Raw genomic sequence first — 26481 nt, 5'->3', positions numbered from 1 at the left:
CAAGAATATTGGGATGGGTTGCCATGCCCTCCTCCAGGGGATCTTCCCAACTCACGAATCAAACCCAAGGTCTCCTAGATTGCAGGTAGATTCTTTACTGTCTGAGTACCTCTACAATGATTAAATCATGTGCTGCTGTAGCTGCTGATTTTCAACACACTCTGAAAGGAGTTCAGGGTAGAAGGCAGAAATGACAATATAAAACTAAGCTGACATAAGTTGAACCTGTTTGTTTCCATTTTTATACATTTTTTATTTTTCACTGCATTATGAAAAAGTTGATATCAAAACAAAATTAATATTGGTATTATAATGAAATGCCTCCTCTAACTTAAATAATGTAAGCAACAATTGTTTAAGGGAGTGTAAAGAAACTCCACATCCATATACTTGTTTTAAGAGATAAAATATGGTTTCTTAAATTCTTTTTTTTAACATTTCAAAAGGTCTACAATCAAAATTTGTTTAGAAATTAAACTCAGTGCACTAATATAAAGTTTTAAATGTCATCTCCTCAAGTTATTCTGCTTGGCAATTTCAATTTTGTGAATACTTCAGGTTAAAATTGACCTTGCTATCTCTCTGAACATATTTGTATTTTTATAAGACAGACTAGAAATCATAGAGTTCTATAGACTAAAAATTATATAGTTTTTCACTGATTTAACAAAAACTGCATATATTTATTTTGAATTATATAAGGAAGCTCCCAACTTCAAGACAAGAATATCATACTCAATTTAATACTAAGTAAATGTCCACCTGCTGAAATATATGTGATTAAATGAGGGATCCCAGGCAATGTGTTCTTTTTTAGCACTAGTTTCCTCCACTGTAAATGAGAAGCAGATAGATTATCTGAATCTTAAGGCTATGTGTGAGTTAAATATTTTGAATGCTTAAGATAAGGTCTGGTAACACAATGTATCTCAAACTGTAATCAATTTCATTCTTTTTTTTTATTTTTTTATTTTTAAACTTTACATAATTGTATTAGTTTTATTATTAAAATTTTACTTGTTTTATTATTTATGAATGAGTATACTATCTTATGATTTATTTCATACTTAGATATAATTTTCATAGTAAAAATAATATACAAAATTTGCTAAAGAATTTGCTTTAAAAATATATGAGAAAAGTATACATGAGAAGTCTTATTGTACTAGTGTGCTAGCATTAAATTTTTGACAAGTATAAATTTAATTATATTAAAACATGCATATAAAATAAAAAAGAAAGATTTTTTTCTTTTTTTTGTACTGACAATCAGTAAGTAGGTAATAGAGATGATCTGGCTCTACTTGTCAAGAGGATAAAATTTACAGAATACCCCAAATTATTTTAAGCAAGGTTGTTCTTCAAAGTATTTTTGTGTTTGCCATTATGTTGCATCATTTTAAAACTAATTTACCACTCATAATATAAATCAAAGAGGTTAAACATCCTAAAAACGATCAAATAAAATTTACATTTGAAAACAAAGTAGACTTTTAGTACCATTCAATATTACCGTATCACACTCTAGTAGAAGGTATATCCTTTGTGAATATCTAAATATCCTCAATAAGTCATCTTTTAGAGAAGAATCTACAACTAGAAACTATAAAGGAATTTTTAAAATAAAAAAGGAAAATTGGTCACATTGTACATTAACACTTGTGCCAGGTATTTATAAATTAATAGAGGATTTTGAACATCTTGATCATCTTGATTGAATTCAGAATACACAGAGTACAAAAAGATACCAACCATTCAGAACAAGTCAATCGTAAACAATTGTTAAGTTCACACCACAGCATTCTAGTTGAATGATCAGTTCTCTTCATAAATTAAATATAAACATGTTTCCTATGAAAATCATCATGCAAATACTCTTCTTAAATTTTAATTAGCTATGTTCATAGTTTCTGACATTTAAACTGTCTGGTTCTAACATTTTCAAGGCTTTAATTAACAAGTACAACAGAGTTTGCTTATACTGTCATGTGGTAGAACATGATTTTATGTATCTATTTAAATACCCAAATATTATCTAAGAGCCATAGATTTATATAAAAATTAAATACCATTTTAAGTCAAATAATGTCACATTGATTCCATTTGGATTTATGAAGTTTCACATCAGGAATATAAATGGCACTTTGCTCGTTATAACATAAGTTTCTTAGTTGTTATAATTGGATCTATAATTTTATATCTTTGATACTATGGAGAAATAGGCACAAGCATGAATTTCTAAGTAGATGCATTTGCAAGGTCAGATCAAGAAGAAATGATGACATTACAAAAAATATTTAATTGATCACTTATTTGGGGTCAGGTGCTTCAACCTGTATTATCCCATTTATTCTTCACAACCACTACATGCAGTGTATGCTAATATTATCCTTGTTTTACAGAAGAAAATGTGTAGGGACAGAGAAGTGATATAATTAATCAAAGGAAGATACAATGTTTGAATCACAAGAAGTCTGTTTTCTATGCCTTTGCTTTAACTTGTATATCTTGCTGCTTTGCAAGTGTGTCCTCATTTCTTAGTTTGAATTTAAACTTGGGTGTTGCTTTATTAATTTACATTCAACTTTTCACATTTTGACGTTTGTTTAATCATTGTCTAATAAATGTTGTAATAATAGTCTTAATACTGCTGGTCATGGTTTTTCTTTGTCTTAATATTCTACCACCTCTGCTTGTAACATTCTGCTTTATCATATGGTAAGGTAGGGTGGAAAGCCAGAAGGTAATGGATTCTAATGGTTAAGTGAGTAGTTAATTCTTGTTATGTTTAGTTCCCCACCCTGCTGAGAAGTCAGAGGCAGAATGTCTTGTTGCTTGGTTGCGATTCAACATTTATCTTTTCTTTTGTCTTTCTTAACATTTTGAGAGGATATTCACCTTTCTTCCACTCATCCAAGTGCCTTTGGGAAAGCTGTTGTAACTCTCTGGCTCCAACTCTAGTCCTTACCATTCCACATGTGCACGCATACCTGCATGCTGAGTCGTGTTTGACTCTTTGAGACCCCATGGTCTCATCAAGCTTCTCTGTCCATGGATTTTCACAGCAAGAATACTGGAGTGAGTTGCCATTTTCTTCTTCAGGAGATCTTCCTCACCCAGGGACTAAAGCTGCATCCCCTGTGTCTCCTGCATTGCAGGAAAATTATTATTACCTCAGCTGCAAAGTTTTATGCTGTATTGGTTGTGTCATTCAGCTAATAATGATGAAGTTCAGGTAATTCAAATTTAGAGTCCACACTCTTTACCACTAAGCTCTATTTTTTTTTTTTTTTTTATCAGATGAGACTGCACATGTATACCATATTACAGGAGAAGAAATTCATTAGATAATGGAAACTGTCACTTATTCCTATTTGTTCCAACACAAGCAAAAAGGAAACTCTCTTAAGTATGTTTTTAGGCAAATATGCTCACCGTTTAATGGATAATAAATATCACTTATTATTATTATCATTATAGATATACCAATTTAGGGTGTTTTTTAATTCCATTTTTTAAATCCATGTTCAGACCCAAGTCTAAGTGAAACAGTTAAGTGAAGTTGTTCATTGCTTTCCCCTTCCTCTACTCTTCTTTCCAAGGATCACTTCCTCATTAGCACCCCTTTCACCAGCTCAAACCTTTATAGCTGAAATGCTCCCAGGCCTCCACTTGCCAAACCTTCTCTCCATTAAAACAAATCAATTCTATTTTCCCCAAATAGGTCCCAGGAAAAAGAATAATGACAGTTAGTAATTTGTAGCTCAGCTGCTCTTAGTTTATTGATTTGCTTCTCCATTCTTTATGCATTAATTAGAAAATGTTTATTTGATAATTTCCCCATATAAAGGACTGTGAGAGGGATGCAGAATTGGTGCCAATAATCCAGGAACTGTCTGACTTACTGAATATATGGAACATATTTATAAATAAATAATTCATGCTAACAAAACCAGTAAAGGGATCCCTAAAAGAGTACCAGTTGGACTGTGAAGAAAGCTGAGCACCGAAAAATTGATACTTTTGAACTGTGGTGTTGGAGAAGACTCTTGAGAGTCCCTTGAACTGCAAGGAGATCCAACCAGTCCATTCTAAAGGAGATCAGCCCTGGGTGTTCTTTGGAGGGAATGATGCTGAAGCTGAAACTCCAGTACTTTGGCACTCTGGGAGTTGGTGATGGACAGGGAGGCCTGGCGTGCTGTGATTCATGGGGTTGCAAAGAGTCAGACACGACTGAGCGACTGAACTGAACTGAACTGAGAGTACAGCCTAAAATCTGTGAAAGTAAGGAGACTACTTTAATTCTTGGGCATTTTTGTAGAGATCTTAAGAAGATACAAGATTAGAACTCTAAATTTAAATCCCTATAATTGATTGCTTGGACTTACTTATATATTTGCTTTCACGGTTTTGCACATTTAACAATGTCAACTACAAGGCCATCTTCTTCATGCTAGAATTCAGGATGGATAAAATTCAGTTAAGGCTTTTAAGGATAGAAGGAATGATACTTCTCTGTTTTGTACTTAATGTCTGTGGGTATTTCTGACCAATGACACACTTCCCCAGCAACAATGACAGATATTAGACTGGGAATGAGAACAGAAACTCAAGCCAGCTGATATTCTAAATATCTTTTATCTCAGTAAGTGATCTCAACTTCCTTTTAAATGCTTTAGTCTTTCTTGTCTGTGTGTGTGTATTACTTGCTCAGTTGTGTCAGACTCTTCGTAATCCGACAGACTGTAGCCCACCAGGCTTCTCTGTCCATGGGATTCTCCAGGCAAGAATACTGGAGTGGGTTGCCATTTCCTTCTCCAGAGTATCTTCCTGACCCACGGATTGAGCCCTGGTCTCCTGTGTTGCAGGCAGGTTCTTTACCATCTGAGCCACCAGGGAAGCCTTAAAAATATGCTAAATTTTAAAGGCAACTCTTCAAGGTGCAAATGTCTCTTATTTTGAGGATTTCTGACTCTAATTAATATCTTCACTAAAATAAATTAAGTTTATCTTTTCAGCATCTTTGAAAGAAGGGCTTCAGTCTCAGCCATCTAAAATGAATGACTATATTTTGGGGTGTTTGTATATATATATATATTTATTAGTTTCTAAAATTTGAGATTTTCATTAATATTCTTCAGGATTTTATTCTATAATCACAGATTCATGGTTACATTACTGTTTACTTAATAAAGAAAATGCTTGACCTGAAAAGTAAATGGGAAGATGGTCTGGAATAAGCTTAAATTTTTTCTATGAAATATATTTGTCCTCAAAAGCATATTGATTTTGACAGGTAGAATACAGTCCTAACATTTGGCTTCGAGGTGATTGTGAGAGTAAAAAAAGAAGCCAATCTGGCTTGCATTTAATGGTCTTAATCTCCAGCTGGCTAAAACCTGTAGACTATACATTTTCCAAGCAAAGATTACAGAGAAAAGAACCTTAATTCCATAACTATATCCAGATTCTCATGAATTAATTCATTAGTTTATAAATAAATTACATCCTTAAACCTCTACCTAAACTTATGTGAAGTCATTCATTTTCATCACTCTGGGTTTTAAGTGGTAGTTCAAACTTTTAAAACTACTAATCAGCAACATCAACAAGATATAGTATATTATATTCATAAAGAGGTAAGATAGATAGAACCTCTAAGTGCTAGATAGGTATTTTCTTCTCAATATATTCATCTCTCTCTCTTTTTTTTTCAATCTAAATTTGGCAAAAGTGTTCAAGCAAGTTAAAGCTGAACAAAAAGACCTAGCACAAGACATGAATGCCAAAAATCCTCAAAATACTTGAGTGTTTCTTTTGTTTAACTTTTGATGATCAGCACTGATTTATTTTTGGACAGGGGGTAGTCCTTGTTATCCACACTGGGAACATTTAAGACAACAAAGTTATAGTTTAAAATATCCATACTACTGACTACCAAAGACATTCAGAATAGCTGGCATAAAAACAATTAATTAGACCTAAAAAGGGATAAATTGCCAAGCACCTGGGCCACATATTGCTACATATTGCCTCAAGGCAGATTTTCTGTTTGGTTTCTTCAAACCTGAATTTTCTTTCTTTCTTTATTTGTCTTTTTATAGTTATGTTTGTCATTTTCCACAATAGTAACTACTTTGGATGGTACTGACATGTTTCAAGGACAATAATAAACTAGTGTTGCAAATATGAGAGTTTTTACTTTAGTAAATGAAATTATTCTTCTCCTTGTAGCAGTACTCAGATTGGCAATTGCATTATTTAATGGTATTTCAGGTATAAATATACCCCTGTTAGACTTCTTGAGGACTGATACTATGTCCTTTCCACATTGAATTTTCATAGACATACAATTGACTATATATATGATACATCATACATACATATGTTATATGTATCTCTCTCTATATATATATATATATCTCAACATCAACAACTTATAAAGCACCCATTATATGCTAACCCTGAGTTAGTAATTTGGTTGCATGTTTTGGGGCTTCCCTTGTAGCTCAGTCCATAAAGAATCTGCCTGCAGTGCAAGAGACCTGGGATTGATTCCTGGGTTGGGAAGATTCCCTGGAGAAGGAAATGGCAACCCACTCCAGTATTCTTGCCTGGAGAATCCCATGGACAGAGCAGCCCAGCAGGCTACAGTCCATGGGGTCGCAAGAATCAACACAATTTAATGACTAAACCACCACCACCTTGATCCACCAAAGAACACTATCAGTTAGTGTTTTTACTTCTATTTTTAAAGAATTTTAAAGAATATGCAATATGAGATATTACTTACTTAAGATTAAATAGCACATAGATACAAGAATTAGGATTTAAGCTCAAATTTTGTAGTGATTAATATGGTCTTAAATACCATGCTATATGCTAACAATTTCAAGAAATCGATAATTAATAAAAGTCAACTTGTAAACTATTTTGAAAATGTTATCAAATTTATTTTTTTCCATCAATGTTGATTAATGTCTCTTTGGTTAAATCATGAGGTTAATGCTATTTTTTTTTTCACCATAGCAGCCAGGTAAATACCAATCTCCGTATTCAATTATTAAGAGAACACAAAACATTTATGAATGTATGAACAGAAAGTAATAAGCATCACTGGAAATACAAGCTAAAACTCATGTTTTCTCATTTATAAGTCAACAATTAAGTGATGTTATGTTTACTATATGTCATTATTACCATTTAAATTCCTTCTATGCATATATATGTCACTTGACAATGAAGAATTATAAATTCAAATTAAAGATATACAGAAAATAATAATATTATTTTGAGCTTAAACTGTTTAATCAGATCGGATCAGATTAGATCAGTCGCTCAGTCATGTCCGACTCTTTGCGACCCTATGAATATTTCCTGGAAATTTCCAGAAATCTTCCATTGAAAGCAAAATAAAACATTTTCCACAGTTGAATGTTTCAATTCAGTGTGCTATGCTTATTTGCTCACTCATGTCCGACTCTTTGTGACCCCATGGACTGTAACCTGCCAGGCTTCTCTTCCCACAGGAATTCTCCAGGCAAGAACACTGGAGTGCGTTACCATGCTTTCTTCCAGGGGATATTCCCAACCCAGGGATGGAACCCAGGTCTTTTGCACTGCAGACAGATTCTTTACTGTCTGAGCCACCAGGAAAGCCCAAGAATACTGGAGTGGGTAGCCTATTCCTCCTCCAGGGGAACTTCTTGACCCAGGAATCTAACAGGGGTCTCCTACATTGCAGTGGATTCTTTACCAGCTGAGTAAATGAACATAAACATGTCAAAGATGAAGAAGTTCAGTGAGCTCTGCCCATATGTGCTTGCCTCCATCAGTGCTAGCCTATTTATTACTGGAGAAGGAAATGGCAACCCACTCCAGTGTTCTTGCCTGGAGAATCCCAGGGATGGGGGAGCCTGGTGGGCTGCCATCTATGGGGTTGCACAGAGTCGGACACGACTGAAGTGACTTAGTAGTAGTAGTAGTAAGGAGATAGGAGGCTTGAGCCAGTCTGTAAATCTACTCTGGCGGTAAACACACAACACTGATTTGTTTCACTAATTTTTTGGGGGGGAAGGGGATGTGACTTTCTTGAAGAAAATACTAGATGATTTATATATCTAGCACATTTCTCATCCTGGTGGATCAGAAACAAACTATTCATAGTTAAGCACCAGTAGGTAACACATATTGAGTAGTGAAGGCCTAAATTATTTAAATATTGACATAAAATTCTCAGAGAATCATGTGATATGCACATGTACTATGTACCCATATTTTTTCTCTCTCCAGTTTCCAATGTAGGAGAGAGGGAACTGGTTTATGGAGCAGTATCTTGAAGCTCTCTTCAGTGTGACAGGAGAGTAGGGTTTTACTAGAAGACTAACAATATTTTAAATGTTAATTTCTGTATATATTATTCTAGCTTTTAATGTTGAATGTCTCTGGGGATTTATCTATCTTAGTCCATTTAGATTGCTATAAGAAAATGCCACATATTTGGTAGCTTGTAAACTATAGAAATTTATTTCTCACAGACCTGGAGGCAGGGAAGTCCAAAATCAAGTCACCAGCATGGCTGAATTCTGTTGAGAAACACTCTTCCTGGGTCACAGTCAGTATATTTTTGTTGGCAGAGTACCTCTGTGGGTGTTTTCTTTTTTTTTTTTTTAATGGGACTACTTTCATCCATGAGGGTTTCATCCTCATGATTTAAGTACCTCCAAATACAATTATCTTTAGGTGTTAACATTTCAACATATAACTTTTAAAGGGTCACAAACATTCAGACCATAGCAGTATTCAATTAACATTATTATTTAATAAAGTTTATAAATAAATAAAAATTAAAATCTTAATGAGGACATAAGTGTTTCAGATTTTACTTTCAGTTAATAATGTTTAGCAGAACGGGTGATCAAATGACCTGTTTGTCATTATTTAAAAATCACCTTCACCTGTGGCAGTAAATAGAGCTGCAGACACATAGCACTTAGGATAGAGGTTCTCAAATTCAGCAAGAATGAACAACACTAGGGGAGCCTCTTAACAACCCAGTTTTTCATGTTCTAACCTTAGAAAAGTCAGAAAAATTAGTTCTAGAATAATAACACATATCCTTAATTTTTCGAAAAGATCTCCAAAATATTTCCATGCAGGTAGGTGAGAACCCATATTTTAGGAAAAACCTGGTCTTATACAAATTAAGTGAGGTGGGCCAAACTAACTGTATTAATTGACTTTAAGACCATAGGGATATAATTGACATGTTTATCAATATTTTACATATATGTGTGTTTTAAATGAACAGGCACTTACCTGATTAAAAAAGAAAAGAATTCCACAAAAAGGAAATAGTTATCAGCTGTAGTTCGAATGGAATCATAGAGAACAAACTAGCAGTTTGTATTCCCCAACCAAGTTAAAGGCACATACACTGGCTCACAGAGTTTACTTTGTTTCTACTCATAGCCAAATTCTACTTGAATAAAGGACTAGATGTTGGCATCACAAAAACATGATACTTGTTCCTGCCAGTGCATGCAAACTTCCAGACTCAAAATATGCACTCTGAGCTCTCAGCCCTAAATATCTCTCATTCTTGGCTCCTCAAAGAGGTCTTTCTCAAACAAATGCATTCAGCAGAACCCTTCTCCCCACCCACCTTCATTTCCACCTCACAATCATCTTTTCACTTCTTTCACAATCTGAAATTATGTCATTTATAGACTGTTTCCTTCTTTAATATCTGTTTCTTCCCACTTGAATGTTTGCTTCAGTTCAGTCACTCTCTCGTCTGACTCTGCCACCCCATGGACTGCAGCATGCCAGGCTTCCCTGTCCATCACTAACTCCTAGAGTTTACTCAAACTTATGTTCATCCAATCAGTGATGCAATCCAACCATGTCATGCTCTGTCATCCCCTTCTCCTCTTGCCTTCAATTTTTCCCAGCAACAGGATCTTTTCCAATGAGTCAGTTTTTCACATCAGATGGCCAAAATATTGGAGCTTCAGCTTCATCGTTAGTCCTTCTAATGAATACTCAGAATTGATTTCCTTTAGGATTGACTGGTTGGATCTCCTTGCAGTCAAAGGGACTCTCAAGAGTCTTCTCCAGTTTCATCCACCTCATTAGAACTGATTCAAATGTATTCTTTTTAATGGCTGAGTAATACTCCATTGTGTATATTGGATGAAACTGGAGCCTATTATACAGAGTGAAGTAAGCCAGAAAGAAAAACACCAATACAGTATACTAACCCATATATATGGAATTTAGAAAGATGGTAACAATAACCCTGTATACGAGACAGCAAAAGAGACACTGATGTATAGAACAGTCTTTAGGACTCTGTGGGAGAGGGAGAGGGTGGGATGATTTGGGAGAATGGCATTGAAATATGTATAATATCATATATGAAAAAAGTCGCCAGTCCAGGTTCGATGCATGATATTGGATGCTTGGGGCTGGTGCACTGGGATGACCCAGAGGGATGGTATGGGGAGGGAGGAGGGTTCAGGATGGGGAATACATGTATACCTGTGGCAGATTCATTTTGATATATGGCAAAACCACTACAATATTGTAAAGTTAAATAAAATAAAATTTAAAAAAAGAAAATAAAATATAAAATACTATAAAAAAAAAAAAGAGTCTTCTCCAACACCACAGTTCAAAAGCATCAATTCTTCGACGCTCAGCCTTCTTCACAGTCCAACTCTCACATCCACACATGACTACTTGAAAAACCATAGCTTTGACTAGACAGAACTTTGTGGGCAAAGTAATGTCTCTGCCTTTTAATATGCTATCTAGGTTGGTCATAGCTTTTCTTCCAAGAAATGTTTGTTTCCTAGAGTAAAAGAGTACACGTTTGTTTTGAACTGCTATAACCCTGGTGAATAAATCTACACTGGAATTCAATATTATACATGATCTATAGGTATGTATTATATATAGAATTTATAAGGGAATAAAAGAACATTCCAGAATGATGTGGTTAGATATTCTACTTGAAAATATGTTTTCAAGAATTTTAAGGATGGATCAGATCATGAAAAAAAATAGAATATAATTTGGTAAATATGCAAAGTATTTTATCTGTTTGTTTGTTTTTACATTTTATCACCTGCTTAAATAAAAATATCAAAATATTAAAAATACTTCCCACTATGCTTTTTATAATAATCTTGCATATCAAAAAATCTGAGAGGTCCTAAGAAACTTTTCTTAGCTTAATTAAACCAGATTTCCCAACTTATTTTGATAATTTATCTTTTGGTTTTCCTCTTAATACCCTAAAGATGTTTGTGGTCAAGCATATATTTCAGGAGTTGCTATCTCAACCACCTTGTCCTTCTATCCTGCAATATATCTGTTGTTATGATTGTAGTGGGTAAATAAAAAGGATTTATATTTCAAATTGTGTTTCACACTTATCTTCCCTGAATCATCCTTGTGATGGGAAATTGGTATATAGACAGCAGATACATGTCTGGGGAGGAGGAAATTTTCATGCACTTGTATGTTTAATTGTTTGACTTCTATAGATTGTGAGTGAGAGATTGCTTTTATTTCCTATAAAAAGAGCATGTATCTATCTTTGAAAATTTACTATCATAAAAATAAACTACATTATTTTCCTTCACCTTTGATTATCTTAGCAATCATCTCCTATAATTTGAACCTTCAATACATGACCCCTTGGCATTGATACACTTATGAAATTACTTCTTTGTCTTAAGGAATCACACTTTTTAGAGTGAGTTGATACAAGGTGGCCTGGTATTTCAGTAAGCATGTCTGTTGTTATTTTGTGGAAAGACCACACTGGTTTTTGTTAAACAATTTCTCTGTACCCTGGTACATGACAGCAATTAACTAGCTAAAATGTAGTGTTTTATATTAGTGTAATTGAAAGAGAATTTGTGACAATAGCTCCTTTTCCCTTCCAGTGCTGGTACATAATTGGGAAAAACCCTGTTCTTTAGTGTTTCTTTATATGATACAATACATTTGTCATTTCTTATTAGCTCTTCAGATTTCTATTATTTACAAATCCTTTGAGATGCACTAAAAAAGTTTCCACACAAAGCTCAATATTTCTAATTAATCCTGTAAAAAGACTTCAAGATGGCTGTACTATGAAGCTCCTTTCCAAGAAAATAGTGTCTTATACTCCATTTCATTTTATAAATTGTATTTTTGATATATCAGGACAACTTATAGGATATATATTTTCTGTTTTAATATGCAACCAGGCTACCAAAAATTAAATTGGATAAATTACTCACATCTGTGAGATTATAACTTTTCCTTTGAATTATAAATAATATATTCAAATTAACAGTTTGGAAATAATGTCTTTCAGCTAGACAAACAAAACATATACACATAATTATTTTATATCATAAATCTATACCATCTGAAACTGGTACCATATGATATTAAATTTATGCTGTGGAACTACAGATTCTTTGGAAATACACTTTATTATTAGAATAAATGATCTACTTTTTCATGAGTTGGAATTTAGTCTTAAAAATAGATTACTTGCAACTATACCCCCATCTGCAATAATATCATTAATGATATATTTTTTTTAACTTTCCCATGGTTTTTCCAGTAGTCATGTATGGGTGTCAGAGTTGGACTGTGAAGAAAGCTGAGCGCTGAAGAATTGATGCTTTTCAACTGTGGTGTTGGAGAAGACTCTTGAGAGTCCCTTGGACTGCAAGGAGATCCAACCAGTCCATTCTAAAGGAGATCAGTACTGGGTGTTCTTTGGAAGGAATAATGCTAAAGCTGAAACTCCAGTACTTTGGCCACCTCATGCAAAGAGTTGACTCATTGGAAAAGACTCTGATGCTGGGAGGGATTGGGGGCAGGAGGAGAAGGGGATGACAGAGGATGAGATGGCTGGATGGCATCACCGACTCGATGGACATGAGTTTGAGAGAACTCCGGGAGTTGGTGATGGACAGGGAGGCCTGGCCTGCTGCAATTCATGGGGTCACAAAGAGTCAGACACAACTGAGCGACTGAACTGAACTTTTTTCTGAAATCTGCTTTAAAAAATTAGGAACTTAAAATCAAGTAATCAGTAAAAGAGAATACTCACAGAAAATTTGTTGCATGTACCATGAGCTAAGATTATTATTTAATATCAAGGACCTTGTTTAAGTAATACTTACAGGATTAAAAGTCACAAATATTTTAAAGGCTTTGTTAAGACAATGTATATAATATAGAACAAAATATACCTGAAGGAGTTTGACTAAAATTTTTCCTATAAGAAAACCAATGTAGCTAATATTTACATATGTAGGCTATGGTAACCAGATTAATGACAACATTTAAGGCATAAGAAAAGAAAGTTGGCAGAAAACTCTTACTGCTTTGACTGAAATCTGTTTTTCTCTGTGTATAGTATAAATGTGGACACCATCACCTACTTTACAGGATGGCTGTTTGATTAAATAAAGGCACTTTGTATTCCTGATTTTATTTCTTCATTTCCAATAAGGAAAACATTTTGGGATCACATATAATTAATTATTCTTTCCTTTCACACTAAATCCAGAATTAATAAGATTCTACTATGTACTAGTGAAAATGTCTTGTTTTGTTAGAATTAACATTTTAATTATTTTAAACATTCCCATGGATCCCTGGAGAAGGAAATGGCATCCCAATCCAGTATTCTTTCCTGGAGATTCCTTTGGACGGAGGAGCCTGGTGGGCTGCTGTCCATTGGGTGACATACAGTCAGACACGACTGAAGCAACTTAGCAGCAGCAGCAGCAGCATGGATCCCCAGTTTCTGAAAATTTTGTCAGTCTGTGTTCTTTCTGTAACACCTCTTCATTGACAATGTCTTTCTTAGGAGATGGTAAGGAGTTCTAGAACCAATATTGCATCTCTTTAGCCCATTATAGAGTCTATCCAATCTCTTCTGAAAACTTCAGTTCAGTTCAGTCGCTCAGTCATGTCCGACTCTTTGCAACCCCATGAATTGCAGCACCTCAGGCCTCCCTGTCCATCACCAATTCCTGAAGTTTACCCAAACTCATGTCCATTGAGTCGGTGATGCCATCCAGCCATCTCATCCTCTGTCGTCCCCTTCTTCTCCTGCCCCCAATCCCTCCCAGCATCAAGATCTTTTCCAATGAGCCAGCTCTTCACATGAGGTGGCCAAAGTATTGGAGTTTCAGCTTCAGCACCAGTCCTTCCAAAGAACACCCAGGACTGATCTCCTTTAGGATGGACTGGTTGGATCTCCTTGCAGTCCAAGGGACTCTCAAGAGTGTTTTCCTTAATACTGAGTCTTTTCCAATGAGTCAGCTCTTCACATGAGGTGGCCAAAGTATTGGAGTTTCAGCTTCCGCACCAGTCCTTCCAAAGACACCCAGGACTGATCTCCTTTAGGATGGACTGGTTGGATCTCCTTGCAGTCAAGGGACTCTCAAGAGTGTTTTCCTTAATACTGAGTCTTTTCCAATGAGTCAGCTCTTCTGAGGGCAAAGTATTGGAGTTTCAGCTTCCGCACCAGTCCTTCCAAAGACACCCAGGACTGATCTCCTTTAGGATGGACTGGTTGGATCTCCTTGCAGTCCAAGGGACTCTCAAGAGTATTTTCCTTAATACTGAGTTAAAATAAAATAATATAATGTGACCATGTTAAGCTTTTCTTCATCTAAATATGTAATATGTGATGTTTCTCATTCCTATTCTAGGAAGCAGTTATTAATCACTGCCATAAATCCAGGAATGATATGCAGTGACAAACTTGACTAAACTTTAATCAGGCTTCTCTAAGAACTTTTCCACCTTTGGCTTCAGTGTGTATCCTTTTTAGGTCTTTGTGAGATAATAAAAAATACATATATTGGTCTCTGCCACTAATTTCTAATTTCTGAAATTAGAAATTTCTAATTTATGTGCCCACTAATTTCAGGGGCACAGAACCCCTGAAATCCTTGTAATTTCCTGGGTTATTGGAGTGTCTTTTTACTAATGAGGTAACTTTGGGTGGGCTCCTTGATGGATCCTGTTTGAAAGTTTGTCACTGGAAAACACAAGTCATAATTGGAATCTTGGAGTTTTCTGTCTCACTTTTTCCATTCTCTTAAGGAGGGAGAAGATCTGAAAATGGAGTTTATGATCAATCATGCCTATATGATGAAGTTTCCATAAAAATCCCATTAGTATAGATTTCAGAGAGCTTCCAAGATGGCAAACATATCAACACAGGGAGGGCAATTCACCCCATCTGCACAGGGGCAGAAGCTTCTGTGCTTGGGACCCTCTCAGACTTTACCATATGTGTCTCTTCACCTGGCTGTTCATCTGTATCCTTTAATAAACTGGTAAACATAAGTGTTTCCCTGAGTTCTTTGAGTTGCTCTAGCAAATTAAACCCAAGGAAGGCATTGTGGGAAACTCCAATTTGTACAAGTTGTAGGTAGCCTAGGGACCTACTACTGGCAATTGGCTTTTGAAGTGAGGTGGGAGTCATCTTGCGGGACTGTGCCCTTAATCTCTGAGATCTAACACAGTCTCCAGATAGATAGTGTCAGAATTGAGTTAAATTGTAAGACATGCAGCTGTGCTGCAGAGAATTGGTTGTGGGGAAAACATTCCACATGTTTCACAACCAGAAGTGTCAGAAATAAGTGTTCTGAGTGAGTGTGGTAGTACAGTGAGAATAATGGAGACACAAAGGAAAGAAGGTCATCAGGAAGAAAGAAGCAGGTTTTCCCTACTCAGGAAAATTGAATTTTTCTAACTCAGCATGCATGGCCCAGTTTTAGCAAGAATCCTGCTAAATAAATTTAGAGAGAATTCTCCACCCTTGATATCTGATCACCCAGAAGGTCTATCAAATATTTCATCTTCCAGGTGAAATCTGACCACCCTCACAAGTCTTCATCTAGAAACCTGTTAGGTCAATTTAGCAAGAATTTCCCCTACCTTTAATGTCTCCACTTTGTAATATTCTATTCATGGACCCCTCTCTTCAAATCTTTTCCTTGCGATAAATCTCTACTTGGTCTGATTGTATTCACAACTGGACTTGATTTTATGCTGAGGTCTCTTTTCCTCCATTGCCATAGTTTTTTAATAAAATCTGTTTTTGCTCTTAACTACTGCCTGGATCTGGTTTTCTTTAACAATGTGTGTGTATGTGTGTGTGTGTGTGGTATGCTGAGTCACTCAGTTGTGTCCAACTCTTTATGATCCCATGGACTATAGCCCATAGACAGATAAAAACAAGATAATTAACTGAAATAGACAAAAAACTTCTTAAATTCAGTTATTTTTAGTGACCTAGATAAGATAATATCTAGTGATCTAGAACAGAGAAGGCAATGGCCCCCTACTCCAGTACTCTTGCCTGGAAAATCCCATGGACAGAGGAGCCTGTTAGCCTGCAGTCCATGGGGTCTCTAGGAGTCAGATACGACTGAGCGACTTCACTTTCACTTTTCACTTTCATGCACTGGAGAAGGAAACGGCAACCCACTCCAGTGTTCTTGCCTGGAGAATCCCAGGGACGGGGGAGCCTGGTAGGCTGCCATCTCTGGGGTCGTACAGAGTTGGACACGACTGAAGCGACTTGGCAGGTGTGGCAGCAGTGATCTAGAACAGTGCAATTTTAGTTCTCAAGATGATTTTTGATTGTATTTGCTTCTGTCACTTTCTGAAAATATATGTGTATATTTTTTTAGCCTCCCAAAACACCATGATGATTAAAAAAATGTAATACTATATCTGTCTCATAATAAATCTGGTCCTGTTGGGAAATTTAAATGATATTATAGACATAATAATGAAAGGCATGATGGATCTTGTTGATATGTAATATCCTTATCATCTCCAGGTCATTTGTTAACTGCTCTAATGTGCCCACAGTTATGCTATGCTAGACAGTTTTAGAATGAAAGTCAAATGGACCCTTTATGTGTACTAAAGGAGCATATGAAATACAATTTTTTTCTCATTACTAAGAATTGAAATGTCCATTGCTCAGTCATGTCCAACTCTTTGTGACCCCATGGACTGTAGCTTGCCAGGCCCCTCTGTCCATGGAATTCTCCAGGCCATAATACTGGAGTGGGTTGCCATTTTCTTCTCCAGGAAGAATTGAAGTAGTCATCCCCATTGTTAACTCAATATCCTCTATTCCCTGCCATAGAGTTGTAAACCTGAAAAGGGCAGAGGCACTGCCATTCATCCTTGTATATAGCAAGCAGACTTCTAACACCTGGGATTATGTCTAATGCAAAGTAGGTATTCAATCAATATTTGTTGAATGGATAACTGAATAAATCCCTTATATCTTAAAGTCCCTAAGAGTGGGGTCTTTGTTTAATGTGTTCAATAAGATATGTATGATAACTATTTTGTACTTAGAACACAGGTGAACTTAAAATGAAGATAAAGAAAGAAAAGAAGAAAAGGAGAAAGAGAAAAAAGCAAGTAGGAAGAAAAAAATCATATATTAATAGAAGAATGGATATAATCTTAAAATTTATATATTCTCCTCAGCTTTCAAGGGGAATTATATACAAGCCATCTCTAAAATATATACATTACCCACCTTTTGTTACATAAATAGAATGAGGTACTAAAATTTATCTCTGCTTTAATAAAATAAAAATAAGGTAAATTATAAATTATGTTTGTAGTTACCAAATATTTACTCTTAACAGACAAACATACGTGCAAGAAAAATGAGACTGAAAGTACTTGGACCATATTCCTAGAGGCACTTATCTAAGTGGTGATCCAGAGCTAAAAGTCACATCTGTTAGATAATACGTTTTTCTTCCTAACCAACAATACTCAAAATCAGCCTATGTAACACTTTCAATTCTATCTAGCCAGAAAAATCAGACATAAATATTACCTGTTCAAGGTAAAACCTCTACAAATGAGAGTACATCATATTGCACATGAACTAGAGTCTTAACATTTTATGTTAATTAATGAATTGTTGTATTTAAGAAAGATTAATTAAGTATATACTATATACCAGGCACCATTCTATGAGCTAGAAATCACAGTGAACAGAGCAAACAAAAATCCCAGTCATCATTGAGATGACAATTATGTAAGAGGATTAAATGTATCATAAAATATTTAATAAGCATTCAATGAAAATAGTGAACAAACACACATTTCTGCCTCCTCCCCGCTTCTCTCACACATATACACACAAATTTATCAGTTCCTCTATACCTTCTTTATTCTTCATCTCCTGCTACCCAAAGGAAATCATTATTAAGATTAGATCCCAGTAGATTTTTATACTTATAGAAACTTCAAATTATATTCAAAAAATGTTATCAAAGGGGAACAAAATACACCACTGAAAATATTCATCTTTGGTATATTGATTATTTTAGGCTGAGGTGGCGCTAGTTGTAAAGAACTTGCCTGCCAATGCAGGAGACGTAAGAGACCCAGATTTGATCCCTGGGTTGGGAAGATCCACTGGAGAAGGAAATGGCAACCCACTCCAGTACTCTTCCTTGGAGAATCCCATTGAGAGAGTAGCCTGACAGGCTACATTTCATAGAGTCACAAAGAGTTGGGCACCACAGAATTGACTGAGGATGCATTTTCAAGAAATAGAAGACACAGGAGAAACTCTGAAAACTGAGTAGAAGTTAGCCTTTTGTGAGAAACATTTACTATGATAAAATAAATCTCCATCTATAAAGTTGTCTTTTGCTCTGTACCAAAAAGAGAAGGGTGACTCTAAGTCTCTAGAAACTCTCAGCAGAGAAGCCAAGATTTAAATCTGGTTAACAACCTTAGCCTTGTTTACTGAGCTTTTCTTGATGCTGTTTAGTTGCACTGCACAGTCATGTCCAACTTTTTGTGACCCCATGGACTGCAGGACGCCAGGCCTCCCTGTCCCTCACTGTCTCCTGAAGTTTGCCTAAGTTCATATCCACTGCATGGGGCTCTGCCACCCCCCAACATCTTTGGCTTTAGATGGAGATGTTATTTGAAGTGGTGGTTTGGGTTCTTTCCAGAAGTTAGTCAGTTTTCCTGGATGTCTTCCATGGATAAGAAGGTATACATGTTATTTGTTAAACTTTTATCTGTTTTTCTCCTATTAATCTACCTTTTTATCAGAGAAGTGTCTCATTCAAGAATGTAAAATGCTAGAAAAGTTATTTTTCTCCCTCACATCATAAACTTCTTTTTAAAAGAATATTATAGTCATTCTTGAATGTCATTTGATCTTCTACTTAATACTTAAGATTTTTACATTTTTAAATTAGGGTATATTTACAGACAGTAAATGTTAGTTATCCTTTTAATGCAGCGCTTTACAAGTCTTTAAAAATGCATATGGGTGATAAGCACCACCACAATCAAGATATAGAACAGTTTTGTCACACCCAAAATAGTCCTCATGCCCATTAGTAGCCAACACAAAATCTGACAGTCACTGACCTGCTTTTATCTCTATTGTGAACAAAGAACAACAAAGAATGTAGCTCATCACCCAGTTATGCAGGTGTTAAGCCAGAACCCACTAAAGTTGCCCATGCCCACCAATGGTGCCCTAAGAAGAATTCAGGGTGACAATAAAGCAGGATGTAGCCCTCTATGCTTTGGATAAATGAGCCCCTAGATAGTTAGATGCCTATCTCAGAAAGAATTTTACTGACCCAGATTCTTGCAACTCTCTATACACAGAAAAGCATTAAAATTATTAACAAAAATATCTGTTCTTTGTGATTAGCAGTAATATTTTCCCAAAATATAGGCTTGACTACACATATTTACTGGCCAGAAATATATATAAACTGGCTCCTCTTGTACCTTTTTGGAAAGGTTTCTCAGAGCTGTCTCCAGGGCTGTCCTCAGTAAGACCTTGAATAAAACTTAAGCTCACAAGTCATATATTGTATGTATTTCTTTAAGTTGACATTATATTTGCCTTTGCAAGAATAATGGTACATTTGAAATTATATATATGGAATTATGCATGTAAGTGTTCAATAAAAGTTATTGTGATTTGTCACTGGATTTAAGAAGATATTGATTACAAACTTTTTTAAGTTTGACACTAAAAAAGAACATTTAAAAATAAAATTTAATTGTTTTCTCATCACGTAAGAAGATGCATGCCTTATGATGCTAAAATAAAAAAATATGACTTTGAATCACTGAAATGCTGTATTATTAGTTTTTATTCCTACAAAATGTAATCTAAATATACCTTCCATATTAACATCAGTTAGAATTTTACATTCTATTAAATAGGCCAAAAAATATGGATCTCACTCACTCTTTTTAATTGACAAGTATATACTGAAATGTGTGTGTGTTAGACATTATTTAAACATTACTATATTTAGTGAAAAGTGAAAATATTGGTATTTAGTGAAAAGCAAAAGTGTTAGTCACTCAGTTGTGACCAACTCTTTGTGACCCCACGCAAGGCTTCTCTGTCCATGGGATTCTCCAAACAAAAATACTGGTGTGGGTAGCCATTACCTTCTCCAGGAGATCTTCCCAGGAATTGAACCCAGGTCTTCTGCACTGAAGGCAGATTCTTCACCATCTGAGCCACTAGGGAAGCTCATACTTATATTTATGCTATTCACATATTCGTGTTACCACAATCCATTCTGCAATCAAAGTGATTGCTCATATATTCTTGTTTCATAAAGATTTTATTCCTATAGAAATTATTGCCAAAGGAGAGATTATTTGCAGGACTTTGTGTATTTTCAACTTCTGTAGAAATTTCTAATTTTCCAAAATGCTTTAATAATTTACACATCCAGCAAAATGCAGAAAACATGCCTATTTCTCTAAAATCTCATTGGATATAGTTTCTTTTTAAAATTGTTGTGTAAATAGCATTTAATTTCTTCTTAAATGTTTCTTCCATTCTACTAATACATTGCAGCTTGATATTGCTTCTAAGAAGAGGACTTAAAGAAAATAAATTGTTTATTGAGATTGTTCATGACAACTATGGGAGTAAGAAAAAGTATGAAAAAGAGAGGAAATATCAACTCTAAAATTTTAAAAAGGAAAAAAACCCTGTACCTCAACGAAAATATTTGATTGAAATATAGGAACTCAATTAGTGGCACTCAAGTCTTTATATGGACTATATGGATGTAGCATCTCTGAAATCTACATAACTGAAAACTTACAAGATTCTAAAATATTAACAATACTTATTATATTTTAGTTTCAATAATGTCTAGACTTTCATTTTATTTTTATCTAAATATTAAATAAATCAAAATTATAAAATATATTTTTGAAACGTAGTTTCAGCAAGCTTGCCTTAAAAATGCACACAAGGATTTTTTTTAAAGTTTAGTTTTTTTCCCATCTACACATTTGTCCTCATTTAATTCTATTTATTTGAGATTCACAATTGTATCGCCATGAAGACAATACTTTATCCATATACGTGAAATAGATGGCTATTTATATTGAATAATCAACATCTATTTTAGTATAACACACTAGGAAAATATTATCTGAATATTCAGTATTTGTGAAGGCTCACACAACTTTAATTAAGCAATTTATGAGAAAATAATACTTTTGTATTTAATTCTTTCCTGATGTTATCAATATATTTAAATTACCATTGTGCTTTGTTTAAAAGTGACATTTTTTAATAACTGCAATTTCTCCATGGCTCTATTTGGAGAATTTTTGACAAAAAAATTAAAATGTACCCCAAAGTGTCATGTGAGTACTGTCTAAGGATATCAATGAGAGCTGACTATCATGGTTGATAGGAAATGCAAAATTAAAGGAAATACAAGAGAATGAAGGCAGAGGAATTAACAAAATTCCATAAGTGACAACCATAATGATGGAAGTCAAAATTCTGTGGACATGACAATTTTAAAAGTCATTTTAACATTTTAAAAGTCAGTTCCAAGTTAAATGATCTGCCTGCAATTCAGGAGACCTGGGTTTGATCCCTGGGTTGGGAAGATCCCCTGGAGAAGGGAAGGGCTACCCACTCCAGTATTCTGGCTTGGAGTATTACATGAACTGTGTGCAGTGGCAACCCACTCCAGTACTCTTGCCTGGAAAATCCCATGGACAGAGGAGCCTGGTGGGCTGCAGTCCATGGGGTCGCACGACTGAGTGACTTCACTTTCACTTTTCACTTTCATGCATTGGAAAAGGAAATGGCAACCCACTCCAGTATTCTTGCCTGGAGAATCCCAGGGACAGAGGAGCCTAGTGGGTTGCCGTCTATGGGGTCGCACCAAGTCGGACACGACTGAAGCGACTTAGCAGCAGATGCAGTATAGTCCATGGGTTGCAAAGAGTTGTACAGAACTGAGGGACTTTCACTTTCACTTTCAAAGTTAAAAGAGAGTTGGAGCCAGACCCAATGCTTTTACTATAAAGTTAATATTTATAAAAAATACTAAACTATAATCTGGAACACTTTCATCACTCCATTCCTTGATTCTAGAATTCTTATGAAAATTAAAGCTCAGTAAGCATTTACTTAATTAAGAAACAAATTTAATTTGCAAGTTATGTGTGGTAATATAGGGTATCATATGAGTGGCAGCAAACTATATAAGCGTTCTACTCCTTGCCTTTTTTGGATAATAAATTTCATAAGTCTTATTTATCAGTATACATATTTTTTCTTTTCCTTTGCAATTATTGAATATTATTTATAAATATCCTATAGACAGTGGGAGACTGAACATAGTCTTTGTTTCTCTTCTTAGGCCTTTCAAAATCTCAGTGATTATCCTTGTACATACATCATTGCATAAACCAGCAAACAATGTATTTATACAAGTGTACATAACACTTGGATTACCGTGATATTGACTGGTTTGCCTTGGAAATGAACAGAGATCATTCTGTCGTTTTTGAGATTGCATCCAAGTACTGCATTTCAGGCTCTTTTGTTGATCATGATGGCTACTCCATTTCTTCTGAGGGATTCCTGCCCGCAGTAGTAGATATAATGGTCATCTGAGTTAAATTCACCCATTCCAGTCCATTTGAGTTCGCTGATTCCTAGAATGTCGACATTCACTCCTGCCATCTGTTGTTTGACCACTTCCAATTTGCCTTGATTCATGGACCTGACATTCCAGGTTCCTATGAAATATTGCTCTTTACAACATCAGACCTTTCTTCTATCACCAGTCACATCCACAGCTGGGTATTGTTTTTGCTTTGGCTCCATCCCTTCGTTCTTTCTGGAGTTATTTCTCTACTATCTCCAGTAGCACATTGGGCACCTATTGACCTGGGGAGTTCCTCTTTCAGTATCCTATCACTTTGCCTTTTCATACTGTTCATGGGGTTCTCAAGGCAAGAATACTGAAGTGGTTTGCTATTCCCTGTTCCAGGGGACCACATTCTGTGAGATCGCTTCACCATGACCCACCCATCTTGGGTTTCCCACGGGCATGGCTTAGTTTCACTGAGTTAGACAAGGCTGTGGTCCTAGTGTGATTAGATTGACTAGTTTCCTGTGAGTATGGTTTCAGTGTGTCTGCCCTCTGATGTGCTCTTGCAACACCTACCATCTTACTTGGGTTTCTCTTACCTTGGGAATGGGGTATCTGTTCATGGCTGCTCCAGCAAAGCGCAGCTGCTGCTCCTTACCTTGGACGAAGGGTATCTCCTCACCACAGACCTTCCTGACCTTCAACGTTGGATAGCTCCTCTAGGCCCTCCTGCGCCCATGCAGCCACCGCTCCTTGGACATGGGGTTGGTCCTCCTGGCCACCGCCCCTGGCCTCGGGTGTGGGTGTGTGGGGTAGCTCCTCTCAGCCGTCGCCCCTGACCTCAGACTCGGGGTAGCTCCACTTGGCCGCTGTCATTTACCTTGGATGCGGGGTAGCTCCTCTTGGCTGCCTCCCCTGACCTTGGACTTGGTAGCTCTTCTCAGCCGTTCCTGCGCCGTGGCAGCCTGGCACTCTCAGCCACTGCCCCTGACCTCGGACGTGGAGTACTCCTCTTGGCCACCGCCCTTCGGGCATGGGGTCCTTCTGGTTTCTGCCCCTGACCTCGGATGTGGGGTAGCTCCTCTTGGCTGCGCTTAAGTGCGCCGGTCGTGGCCGCCCGTGCCTAAGTGCACCAGTTGCAACCGCCGGTGCTTATTGAACAATTTAACAATTAAACCGTTCAATGTCAAGGTAATCCAAGTCTATGACCCAACCAGTAACGCTGAAGAAGCTGAAGTTGACAGTTCTATGAAGACCTACAAGACCTTTTAGAACTAATACCTAAAAAAGATGTGCTTTTCATTATAGGGGACTGGAATGCAAAAGTAGGAAGTCAAGAAACACCTGGAGTACAGGCAAATTTGGCCTTGGAATACAGAATGAAGCAGGGCAAAGACTAATAGAGTTTTGCCAAGAAAATGCACTGGTCATAGCAAGCACCCTCTTCCAATAACACAGGAGAAGACTCTACACATGGACATCACGGGATGGTCAACACCAAAATCAGATTGATTATATTCTTTGCAGCCAAAGATGGAGAAGCTCTATACAGTCAGCAAAAACAAGACCAGGAGCTGATTGTAGCTCAGACCATGAACTCCTTATTGCCAAATTCAGACTTAAATTGACGAAAGTAGGGAAAACCATTAGACCATTCAGGTATGACCTAAATCAAATCCCTCATGATTATACAGTGGAAGTGAGAAATAGATTTAAGGGACTAGATCTGAGAGATAGAGTGCCTGATGAACTATGGACTAAGGTTTGTGACATTGTACAGGAGACAGGGATCAAGACCGTCGCCATGGAAAAGAAATACAAAAAAAAAAAAAAAAAATGGCTGTCTAGGGAGCCCTTACAAATAGCTGTGAAATGAAGAGAAGTGAAAAGCAAAGGAAAAAAGGAAAGATATAAGCATCTGAATGCAGAGTTCCAAAGAATAGCAAGAAGAGATAAGAAAGCCTTCCTCAGTGATCAATGCAAACAAATAGAGGAAAACAACATAATGGGAAAGACTAGAGATCTCTTCAAGAAAATTAGAGATACCAAGGGAACATTTCATGCAAAGATGGGCTCAATAAAGGACAGAAATGGTATGGACCTAACAGAAGCAGAAAATATCAAGAAGAGGTGGCAAGAATACACAGAAGAACTGTACAAAAAAGATCTTCATGACCCAGATAATTGTGATGATGTGATCACTGACCTAGAGCCAGACATCCTGGAATGTGAAGTCAACTGGGCCTTAGGAAGCATCATTATAAACAAAGCTAGTGGAGGTGATGGAATTCCAGTTGAGCTATTCCAAATCCTGAAAGATGATGCTGTGAAAGTGCTGCACTCAATATGCCAGCAAATTTGGAAAACTCAGCAGTGGCCACAGGACTGGAAAAGGTCAGTTTTCATTCCAATCCCAAAGAAAGGCAATGCCAAAAAATGCTCAGACTACCACACAATTGCACTCATCTCACACGCTAGTAAATTAATGCTCAAAATTCTCCAAGCCAGGTTTCAGCAATACGTGAACCGTGAACTTCCAGATGTTCATGCTGGTTTTAGAAAAGGCAGAAGAACCAGAGATCAAATTGCCAACATCTGCTGGATCATAGAAAAAGCAAGAGAGTTTCACAAAAACTTCTATTTCTGCTTTATTGACTATGCCAATGCCTTTGACTATGTGGATCACAATAAACTGTGGAAAATTCTGAATGAGATGGGAATACCAGACCACCTGACCTGCCTCTCAAGAAATCTGTATGCAGGTCAGGAAGCAACACTTAGAACTGGACATGGAACAACAGACTGGTTCTAAATAGGAAAAGGTGTACATCAAGTCTGTATATTGTCACCCTGTTATTTAACTTATATGCAGAGTACATCATGAGAAATGCTGGACTGGAAGAAGCACAAGCTGGAATCAAGATTGCTGGGAGAAATATCAATAACCTCAGATATGCAGATGACACCACCCTTATGGCAGAAAGTGAAGAGGAACTCAAAAGCCTCTTGATGAAAATGAAAGTGGAGACTAAGAGTCAGACACAACTGAGCGACTGCTCTGATCTGATTTGATCTGAAAGCTCAACATTCAGAAAACGAAGTTCATGGCATCTGGTCCCATCACTTCATGGGAAATAGATGGGGAAACAGTGTCAGACTTTATTTTTCTGGGCTCCAAAATCACTGCAGATGGTGACTGCAGCCATGAAATTAAAAGACGCTTACTCCTTGGAAGGAAAGTTATGACCAACCTAGATAGCATATTCAAAAGCAGAGACATTACTTTGCCAACAAAGGTCTGTCTAGTCAAGGCTATGGTTTTTCCTGTGGTCATGTATGGATGTGAGAATTGGACTGTGAAGAAGGCTGAGCGCCAAAGAATTGATGCTTTTGATCTGTGGTGTTGGAGAAGACTCTGAGAGTCCCTTGGACTGCAAGGAGTTCCAGTCATTCCATTCTGAAGGAGATCAGCCCTGGGCTT

Source organism: Bos javanicus, chromosome 6, assembly GCF_032452875.1.
Source record: "Bos javanicus breed banteng chromosome 6, ARS-OSU_banteng_1.0, whole genome shotgun sequence".
Lineage (NCBI taxonomy): Eukaryota > Metazoa > Chordata > Mammalia > Artiodactyla > Bovidae > Bos > Bos javanicus.
This window is presented reverse-complemented; position numbering follows the sequence as displayed.